At 41.0% G+C, this 10,563-nt stretch overlaps 1 pseudogene across 1 annotated transcript; it reads right to left on the reverse strand.

Moving 5' to 3' along the window:
* Positions 1–2,146: 2,146 nt before the first annotated feature.
* Positions 2,147–2,582, reverse strand: LOC112635285 (annotated as a pseudogene). The gene has a single exon (XR_003121893.1). The product of XR_003121893.1 is annotated as a BLOC-1-related complex subunit 8 pseudogene (transcript).
* Between the last annotated feature and the right edge of the window lie 7,981 nt (positions 2,583–10,563).

The following is a 10,563-nucleotide window of genomic DNA, read 5'->3' on the forward strand; positions in this document are numbered from 1 at the left end:
CTCTACTGCCTTATGCTAACACTAGAGACGCATCATAGAATAGTGACTAACAGTGCCAACTCTGGAGCCAAACTGCTTGGGTGCAAATCCCAGCTATGCCATTTCTTAGTGGTGTAACTGTGGACCTGCGCCCTGTTCCTTTATCTATAAAATGGAAGAATGTAAGTAACAATCTCATAAGTGTGTTATGGATATATAACAAGATAACACGTGTAATGTACTTAGAACAATTTTTGGCAAATAATGAGCATTCAGTAGGTATTTGGAATTGCTGTAACTCAGCTGTTGCTAATAGCATATTATTATCATAGTGAATTTTTGTTAGGCTGATATGTGCCTAGTTTTTCTAGTTAAGGAAAAAATTGTATTCATTTTTATATTCCTAGGACCTGGTTAAAAAAAAAAAAAAATTACAGGTTCTAGGCTGAGCAAGGTGGCTCACGCCTGTAATCCCAGCACTTTGGGAGACTGTGGGGGGTGGATCACGAGATCAGGAGTTCAAGACCAGCCTGGCCAAGATGGCGAAACCTCGTCTCTACTAAAAATACAAAAATTAGCTAGGTGTGGTGGCCTGCACCTGTTATCTCAGCTACTGGGATAGCTGAGGCAGGAGAATCGCTTGAACCCAGGAGGTGGAGGTTGCTGTGAGCTGAGATTATGCCCCCGCACTCAAGCCTGGGTGACAGACCAAGACTCATCTAAAAAGAAAGAGAAAGAAAGAAAGAAAGAAAGAAAGAGAGAGAGAGAGAGAGAAAGAAAGAGAGAGAGAAAGAGAGAAAGAGAGAAAGAAAGAGAAAGAAAGAAAGAAAAGAAAAAGTACAGGTTCTAGAAGATACTCTGTATACTTTTGTGAATAAATGAGTAAGCCTCTGGGTCACAATAGCCAAGGAGATTCCTCTCTTGGGAAAACAGGATTCCAGAGAGAGAGAAGTCCCAAAGAACAGTATATCCCACGTTTCCGACCCAGATGCCCCAGATCCACTTAAATGGAAAGTAGAGAGAGTTTTGTGGTATGAACCTGTGGCGCTGCTTGAAAAAGCGAACGCCCCATTGCTTGAGGGCCCAGGAGAAAAGGTTTGCGAACAGTGGGTGAAGAGAGGATATTCCTTCCAAAGCTAGACCCTGCCAATCCCAACTAAGAAGCCCCTCCTCCCACGTGTTTTATACAAAAGGTGAGATGGATCCACGTGAAATGGGGCAAGCCTTTGATTGGACAAGCTCAGGGATAACAGTAAACAGAAGGTACTTTAGATTACATATATCTAGGCATAGGAAGCTCACCAAGACATTGAATGGCGCTTAGAATAGAATAGTGATTAGCAAAATGTTGGTACTCAATAAATAAGTGTTAGATTGATCCATAAATTATAGAAAGAATAAAATGATGAACAAACAACAAGGAATAAGATTATCAATCAATCAGTCGTGGTGGCGAATCCTCAAATTATATTGTGAAGGTGACTGGTTAACAATAGTCTACAGTGTCCGGAGGAACACTGGATCAAGGAATTACTAAAAGGTCTGGAGTCATTTGCATTTGAAAAAGGCTGTATGCTATACAGTGGAGAGTTTTTTAAAATTAGCTTAATAAGAACTCTGCTTAGCTTTATTTGGTTAACAGCATGAAACATTTGTCCCTTGCAGAGTGTTCAATAGTCTATCTCAAAGTTTAAAAAACACATAAAACTAAAATTAAATTTATGCTTAGAAATATAAACTATAATGCACGTTTGAAAACAAGGGCAATTTCTGGTATGAAGCTATGGCATTTTAAAAAATTTCTGTGGTGGTTAAATACTGTTAGTGTTTTTATTTATTTATTTTTTGAGATGGAGTCTTGCTCTGCTGCCCAGGCTGGAGTGTAGCCGCATGATTCTGGCTCACTGCAACCTCTGCCTCCCAGGTTCAAGCGATTCTCCTGCCTCAAACTCACGAGAACTAGGATTACAGGCACCTGCCACCAAGCCCAGCTAATTTTTGTATTTTAGTAGAGACAGGATTTCACCATGTTGGCCAGGCTGGTCTCGAACTCCTGACCTCAAGCGATCCACCTGCCTCGGCCTCCCAAAGTGCTGGGATTACAGAAATGAGCCACCGTGCCCGGCGTATCTTTATTATTTTTTAAAATTAATTTTTTTGACAAGAGGAAAGAGTTTTCGAATAAGCGAGAAGCAGCGGTTCCCAGCGCAGCTGAGAGACAGTCCCTGCGGCTGAGAGTGGCAGCGGGGGCGGGCGGTCCCAGCGGCTACCGGTGGCCCTGGGCACTGGCATTCATATGGTCTCGAATGCTGATGGCCTGTTTGAGCAGACCTTCCACGCTGCGGAAGTAGACGCTGCTGTCCACCAGCTTCTTCACGGCGCTGCGGTCGTATTCCGCGGTGTAGATGGCTCCCTGGCTCTGCTCCTCCCAGCGCTGCATAGCTGCCTTGTGCCGAGCCAGCTCCGGGAGGGAGCGGCGCACGTGCTCCTGCAGCCGGTACAGGGCCACCGAGGGCTCATTCGCCAGGACGGAGATGCTCTCAGTGAATATGTCCGTGACTTTCTTCCCCTTGAGCTGCATCTCCGGTTCCTCCATAGCGACCGCGACCTCTTTATTTTTTAATATATGTTTCAAACATGGTAAAATAAACAGCACAAAATTTCTGTTTCAACCGTTTTTAAGTGTTCAATTCAACGGCATTAAGTACATTCGCCATGTTGTGCAACCATCACCACCAACCGTTTCCAGAAGTTTTTTATCATCCCAAACAGAAACTTTATCCATCAAACAGTAACTCCACATTCCACTCTTCTCCAGCCCCAGCTAACCTCTATTATATTTTCTGTCTGTATGAATTTGACTATTCCATTTACCTCTTATAAGTGGAATCGTACAATCTTGCATATTTCACTTAGCATCATGGTTGTGTGTGTGTATTTTGTTTTTTGGTTTTGTTTGTTTGTTTGTTTTTTGAGACGGAGTCTCGCTCTGTCACCCAGGCTGGAGTGCAGTGGCGCGATCTCGGCTCACTGCAAGCTCTACCTCCCGGATTCACGCCATTCTCCTGCCTCAGCCTTCCGAGTAGCTGGGACTACAGGCGCCCGCCACCACACCCGGCTAATTATTTTGTGTTTTTAGTAGAGACGAGGTTTCACGGTGTTAGCCAGGATGATCTTGATCTCCTGACCTCGTGATCCGCCCACCTCGGCCTCCCAAAGTGCTGGGGTGACAAGCGTGAGCCACTGCGCCCGGCCAGCATCATGTTTTTAAGGTTCATCCATGTGGTAGCAAGTATCACAATTTCACTCCTTTTTAAGGCTGAATTCTATTCCATTCTATGGAATATAATTTTATTCTATGTATAGATCACATTTTGTCTATCCATTCGTCTATCAGTGGACATTTGGGTTGTTTTCCTTTTGCCTGCTGTGAATAATGCTGCTCTGAACATTGATGTACAGGTATGTTTGAGTCCCTGTTTTCAGTCCTTCTGGGTATACACCTAGAAGTAAAGCAAAATTGCTGGATCATGTGGTAATTCTATATTTAACTTTTTGAAGAACCAGTGTTTTTATTATGTATTTTATTTTTAGAGACAGAGTCACTCTGTCGCCTAGGCTGAAGTGTAGTAGCACCATGATAGCTCACCACAGCCTCAAATTCCTGGGCTCAAGTGATCCTCCCGCCTCAACTTCCTAAGAAACTGGGACTACACGCTTGTGCCGTCATGCCTGGTATGTGTTCCTATTTTTTATGTGACAGAATCTTTTTCTTGATTGCTAAGTTAAGAAAGTCTGAATTCTGCTATGCTATGCTATGCTATGCTATACTATGCTATGCTATGCAGGAATGTATACTATCAACATGTAAAATGTAGCATAAGTTTTAGTTAATCATAATCATTTTACAGGAAAAAGCAGGTTCTTCATAATATTTCGGGCTAAAGATTGGGATGTGGTAAGAGGAGATTGCTATAATCAAATAACATTCCATCCAGGAGATAACAAAGATAGTAAGAATATATCTGTTCCTCATGCTCTCCTTCCTCCCAACTTCAAACATGCATCAATGTAAAATCTTTCCCTGATGTCACTTTCTGAAGTTGGTATGCTGGCATAGAATCCACGGTCCTGATGTCTCTTCCATTTTCTCTTTTGATGACTATTCCTTTATTCTTACCTATCAAAGAATAAGGCTAAATAAATTATTTCTTTGAGTGTTTATATCTTCAGTGTTTCATTTTCTCACACTTTTATTATAGTCTTTATTTATATAATTAGCTACCATTGCTGCATAGGCCTATTTGTTAAAAATCTTACCAATACCTCTCAATTTTTTCAATCTGTTCTCTTAATAATGAGATCCGGGCCAGGTACGGTGGCTCATGCCTGTAATCCTAGCTCTTTGGGAGGCCAAGGTGGGTGGATGGTTTGAGCTCAGCGGTTGGAGACCAGCCTGGGCAACATGATGAAACCCTGTCTCTGCAAAAAATACAAAATTAGCAAGGCATGGTGGTGCATGCCTGTAGTTGCAGCTACTTGAGGGACTGAGGCAGAAGGATTGCTTGAGCCGGAGAGGTCGAGGCTGCAGTAAGCTGAGATCGCACCACTGCACTCCAGTCTGGGTGACAAAGTGAGACCCTGTCTCCAAATAAAAAAAAAAAAAAAAAAAGAAAGAAAAAAAAAAGAGAGAGATTTGAAATAAACACAAGGTTCTGAAGTTTTTGTATGATTGGATAGATCATTGTTCTATAGGCCCCTTTTCTGTTTATCATCTTCTACTTAGTGAGCATCACTTATCCCTGAAAAAGTTCTCCTTGAGTTAATTTTAAGTAGAAAAATAACATTAATTTATTGAGTCTACTTTGAGCTGCCACTTCCAAAACAAAACAGCAACAAGTTTTAAAGCAAATTTCTTTTCTTCTATATTCTCTAGATGTGTAGTTTAAAACGGGGATTTGGCAAAGTTCACCAGCAGTCCTTAGGATTACATTGGTACTGAAGTAAAGCGAGGGGGAAAAAAAGTAAAATTGGAGATGAGATAATACTATACTAAGTCCAAAAGGATCATGAGCTCTGATGGCTAGGGAGAGAGGAGAATAAAGATACACTGATGCTAAAAAGGGACTTTTTGTTGTTGTTTGTTTTGTTTTTGCTTTTTGACAGACAGGCAGGGAAAACAGGGAGAGTAATCTAACACAGATATAATTCCTAAGGCATAAGCTCATGCTAACTGTATTGTAACAAAGTTAGTCAAGTAGCTTGTTAAAACAAATACTATAGGAATTGTGTGGATTTCAAAGAATTCCCAGGAGACCAGGAGTGAATAAAAATTTTCAGAATATTTTCTAGAATTAGACAGTATGGGACCAGGCATGGTGGCTCACTCCTGTGACCTCAGCACTTTGGGAGGCTGAGGTGAGTTTGAGACCAGCCTGGGTAACAGGCGAGTTGAGCCCAGGAGTTCAAGATCAGTCTGGGTAACATGGTGAAACCCTGTCTCTACAAAAAGTACAAAAATAAGCCAGGCAGCCCAGCGAGGTGGCTCACGCCTGTAATCCCAGCACTTTGGGAGGCTGAGGCGGGCTGATCACAAGGTCAGGAGATTGAGACCATCCTGACTAACACGGTGAAACCCCGTCTCTACTAAAAATACAAAAAAATTAGCAGGGCATGACGATGGGCGCCTGTAGTCCCAGCTACTCAGGAGGCTGAGGCAGGAAAATAGAGTGAACCAGGGAGGCGTAGTTTGCAGTGAGCTAAGATCTTGCTACTGTACTCCAGCCTGGGCAACAGAGTGAGACTCTGTCTCAGAAAAGAAAAGAAAAGAAAAGAAAAGAAAAGAAAAGAAAAGAAAAGAAAAGAAAAGAAAAGAAAAGAAAGAAGGAAAGAAAGAAAAGAGAAAGAAAGAAAGAAAGAAGGAAGGAAGGAAGGAAGGAAGGAAGGAAGGAAGGAAGGAAGGAAGGAAGGAAGGAAGGAAGGAAGGAAAAGAATATGGGATTTTAGAATAAAGGAATGACCATGTTTAATGAAAAAAGTCCTCTTTTAGGCAGCACACTCCTGTGGTTTGTCCAATTTCTTTCTGGTAGTGTGTTGTATTCAATATTGCTCAAAAGGAATTGTCATCTGTAGATCTCAGAAATCTTTTATTATTATTCTGAAATTTCATTATGTTTCCCCCTAAAGATAATTAATATTAACATTTTCTTATAATCCTTCTAGAAATTTTTCTCTGCATATTATTTTGCTAATAAAATTGAGATTAAAATAGCACCAGACTACCCATGTATGTGTGTGTGTGTGTGTGTGTGTGTGTGTGTGTGTATCTGGCTTCTTTAACTTCATATTAAAATGAAAGTTACCTTTTTACTTCACAAAGGGTAATGATTATAAAAACAATTTTTATCTATACAATTACAAATGTAAAGATAAGTTACTGAGTGAGGTTCTGAATGGACCTATTGTCCTAGGTATTTTTATGGATAGGATTTGTTAGATAAGAACCTACAAAAAGTGCTCTGCAAGAATTCTTACTAATTTTCCTATCCATGTTAGTTAGTTGGTTTTCTGTTGTTGTAAAGGAACACCTGAGACTGGGTAATAAAGAAGAGAGGTTTATTTGGCTTACAGTTCTTCAGGCTGCACAAAAATGGCACGAGCATCCACTTGGCTTCTGGTGAGGCCTCAGGAAGCTTTGACTTATAGTGGAAAGTGGGGGAGAAGCAGGTGTGTCACATGGCAAGAAAGAGAGCAGCAAGAGAGATGCCAGGCTCTTTAAAACAACCACGTCTCACATAAACAAATAGAGTGAGAATTCACTCATTACGAAGGGGACAACACCAAATCATTCATGAGGAATCAGCTCCCATGACCCAAGCATCTGTCACTAGGGGATCACATTTCAACATGAGATATGAAGGGGACACACATCCAAACTATGTCACCATGCATTTCAAAATAGATTCTTGTCTAGGCATGGTAGCTCACGCCTGTAATCCCAACACTTTGGGAGGTTGAGGAGAGGGGGATCACTTGAGCCCAGGAGTTTGAGAACAGCCTGGGCAACAAAATAAGACCCCATCTTTACAAATAAAATTAACCAGATGTGGAGGGATGCACCAATAGTCCCTGCTACTCAGGAGGCTAAGGCAGGAGGATCACCTGAGCCCAGGAGGTCTGAGGCCATAGTGAGCTGTGATTGCATCGCCATAATCCAGCCTGGGTGACAGAGGGAGATGCTGTCTGAAATAAAATAAATTCATTAACTTAATTAAATAATAAAAAAATAAAAATAGAGCCTCTGGTGAATGATGACGCTGGACATAGTAAAGAGCAAATACAGTGGCCAAAAGGCAATTGTTCAATTTAAGAATGATTTTTCAAAGAGCATCTATTCACTAAAACCCACTCTTGCCTTTACCATGTACCATTACACCTAAATGACCAGTGTAGTTACCGAATATTGATGCTCTGATTCCAAATTGGCTTCTATTGGTTATAATTTAGCTAAGATCCAGTTTTTCATGAATAAAAAGAATCTATCTCTAAATCTAGTAAGCTTAGATCGCTTATCAAGTATATTATAGAACCAAATTATACTTTAGTTGGAAGATTAGATTATATGACTGATAAGGATTCTTTCCACTATATGGGGAATATTTTAATTCATTCGTTCATGATAGATATTTAGTTAAGTCTACCATGAGCTTTTACATGTGAAACTTAAGCACTAATTTTTTCCAAGGGTGAAATGTAGAATTGCTGGCCTTCCTCTCTAGACATTTGAGACAACACAGATTTTCTTAGTTTGATACAGATAGAACTTAAAATTTTTTGTTATAAAAAGAAAATATGCTCAATAAGGAAATATTGAAAAATACAAGTAAGTACAAAGAGAAAGACTATTACAAGAAGCTAATCACTGGCCAGATGTGGTGGCTCACGCCTGTAATCCCAGCACTTTAGGAGACCAAGGCAGCCGGATCACTTGAGGACAGGAGTTTGAGACCAGCCTGGCCAACATGGCAAAACCTCGTCTCTACTAAAAATACAAAAATTAGCTGGGTGGGGTGGCATGTACCTGTAGTCCCAGCTACTCGGGAGGCTGAGACAGAGGAATCCTTGAACCTGGGAGGTGGAGGTTGCAGTGAGCTGAGATCGCACCACTGCACTCCAGCCTGGGCGACAGAGCAAGACTCCATCTCAGAAATAATAATAATAATAATCACTGCTTACAGTTGGATATATGTCCTCCTCTGCTTTCCTCATTACAAACGTATTTTCTAACTTGCCCCCCAAAATAGGTATCATGTTATCCATATTATTTGAAGTCTTTCTTTTTCACTAATTACACATTATGAACCTTTTCCCAGGTTTGCGGTCTTCTAAAACCACACTTTTAATGCCATGCAGTTTAATAGCCTAGTTATACCAAAATGTGCCTAACAAAACTCAAATTCCTGGGCATTTATAAGGGGAAAAAAAGTACTATGATGAACAACTCTTCACATATCACTTTGCCCACACCTCTTATGATTTCCTTAGGATAAATTTCCTTAGGATAAATTCCAGGAATAAATAAATTTATTCCTAAGGATAAATTTCCTTAGGATAAAGCATTATTTCTGGGCCAATGGGTATACACATTTTTAGACATTTGTTTCATATGGTCAAGTTGCCTTCCAGAAAATTAATATGTTTTTGTTTTGTTTTGTTTTGTTTTTTGAGACGGAGTCTCGCTCCGTCGCCCAGGCTGGAGTGCAGTGGCCAGATCTCAGCTCACTGCAAGCTCCGCCTCCTGGGTTTACGCCATTCTCCTGCCTCAGCCTCCCGAGTAGCTGGGACTACAGGTGCTCGCCACCTTGCCCGGCTAGTTTTTTGTATTTTTTAGTAGAGACGGGATTTCACCAGGTTAGCCAGGATGGTCTTGATCTCCTGACCTCGTGATCCGCCCGTCTTGGCCTCCCAAAGTGCTGGTATTACAGGCTTGAGCCACTGCACCCGGCCAAAAATTAATATCTATTTTAACTCCCATTAGTAGTATATGAGAGTTCCACCTTCCCCACAACCTCTATAAAAATGGATACATTTCCCCCTCAAGTTCTTTTTCTACACCCAGTACTTAAGGAATTGTATCTCATGACTGTTTCCCTAATTCCTAATAGTGTCTGCCACATAGTCCATGTTCAAGAAATATTTATTCAAGAGAATGAATGAATAATAAACATTCTTCTAAGCTAAACATGAAGTGGATATGGGGAAATAATAGAATGCAGAGGAAAAAAAAGAAAAACTAAACAAGGAATCAGGAGGCTAGCTCTGCTGCTAAGCCATTGTATCACTAAGGGCAAATAATTTAACCTGTCTGACCTCTTCTCAGAACTGGTTTCATGGGCATTCAACCTGAACAGTCACAGAGGGCCCTGTACTCAGAGGGACCTGTGATTGATTTACTTCTCTGCTGTTGCCTTCTTGAAATGCTGAATAATTTTTGAGCAGGAAGCCCAGCGTTTTCATATTGCAGTGTGCACTGCAAATTATGTAACTGATGCTGCCTCTACTTCCTCAACCGTAAAGCATGACAGTAGGGAAAATGAGGCCAATTCACACCACAGCAATTTGATTCTATGAGTTTCTCCTGAATTCAACCCAAGAGGCTACAATTTAGGTACATAAACATCTTGGAACAAGTTTGAGAGCCATTCTAATTGCTTGATGAAGATTCTTCATTCTGTGAAATACTCAGCCCTTTTCTTTAACCCATCTCTATCAAGTGGTCTCCTTCAGCCGTTCCTTCTAATTCTGCTTCATAATTGCATTGGATTATACTTACTCCTGCAGCACTGCAACCATTAACCTTTAAGTATGAAGGGACTGGAAAAGAGAAAGTTCCTTTTGATGACAAATTCTTCTGGTGTGAAAAGAAAGATTTATCCAATACAGTTTCCTATAATGAAAGTATTGAGCAGAAAAAGAGAAAGACTTTGAAAGATCATTTTGAGCTTCTAAGCAAGTCATAGATAATTAGAATGTTAGTACAATGTGGTTCCTTTCTATTTTGTTTAACTGTTTGTAAAAGCAACTCATTTCCATCCCCAAATTAAGTATAATTTCATCGGGGACAGTTCTCATATACAACATTTAAGAAGGAAATAAATGCTGCTCCAAGTTTATTCTTGAGTAATCATTTTGAAAATAAGTAATGAACTATAGAGGAAAAAAACACAGCAAGCTGCCCAGAGATGGGAACTGCATGTAAATTACTACTAATCTCAATTATCTATTCTTCTCTACCTAGAAAAATGCTATCTTTATTTTAAAACTCCCTCCTTCCTTCCCCCTTCCCTTCCCTTCCCTTCCCTTCCCTTCCCTTCCCTTCCCTTCCCTTCCCTGCCCTTCCCTTCCCTTCCCTTCCCTTCCCTCCCCTCCCCTCCCCTTCCCTCCCCTCCCCTCCCCTTCCTCTTTCTTGTCGGAGTCTTGCTCTTGCTGCCCAGGCTGGAGTGCAATGGCTCACTGTAACCTCCGCCTCCCGGGTTCAGCTATTCTCCCTGCCTCAGCGTCCCAAGTAGCTGGGGATTACAGGCG

The sequence above is a fragment of the Theropithecus gelada genome, chromosome 11, assembly GCF_003255815.1.
Source record: "Theropithecus gelada isolate Dixy chromosome 11, Tgel_1.0, whole genome shotgun sequence".
Lineage (NCBI taxonomy): Eukaryota > Metazoa > Chordata > Mammalia > Primates > Cercopithecidae > Theropithecus > Theropithecus gelada.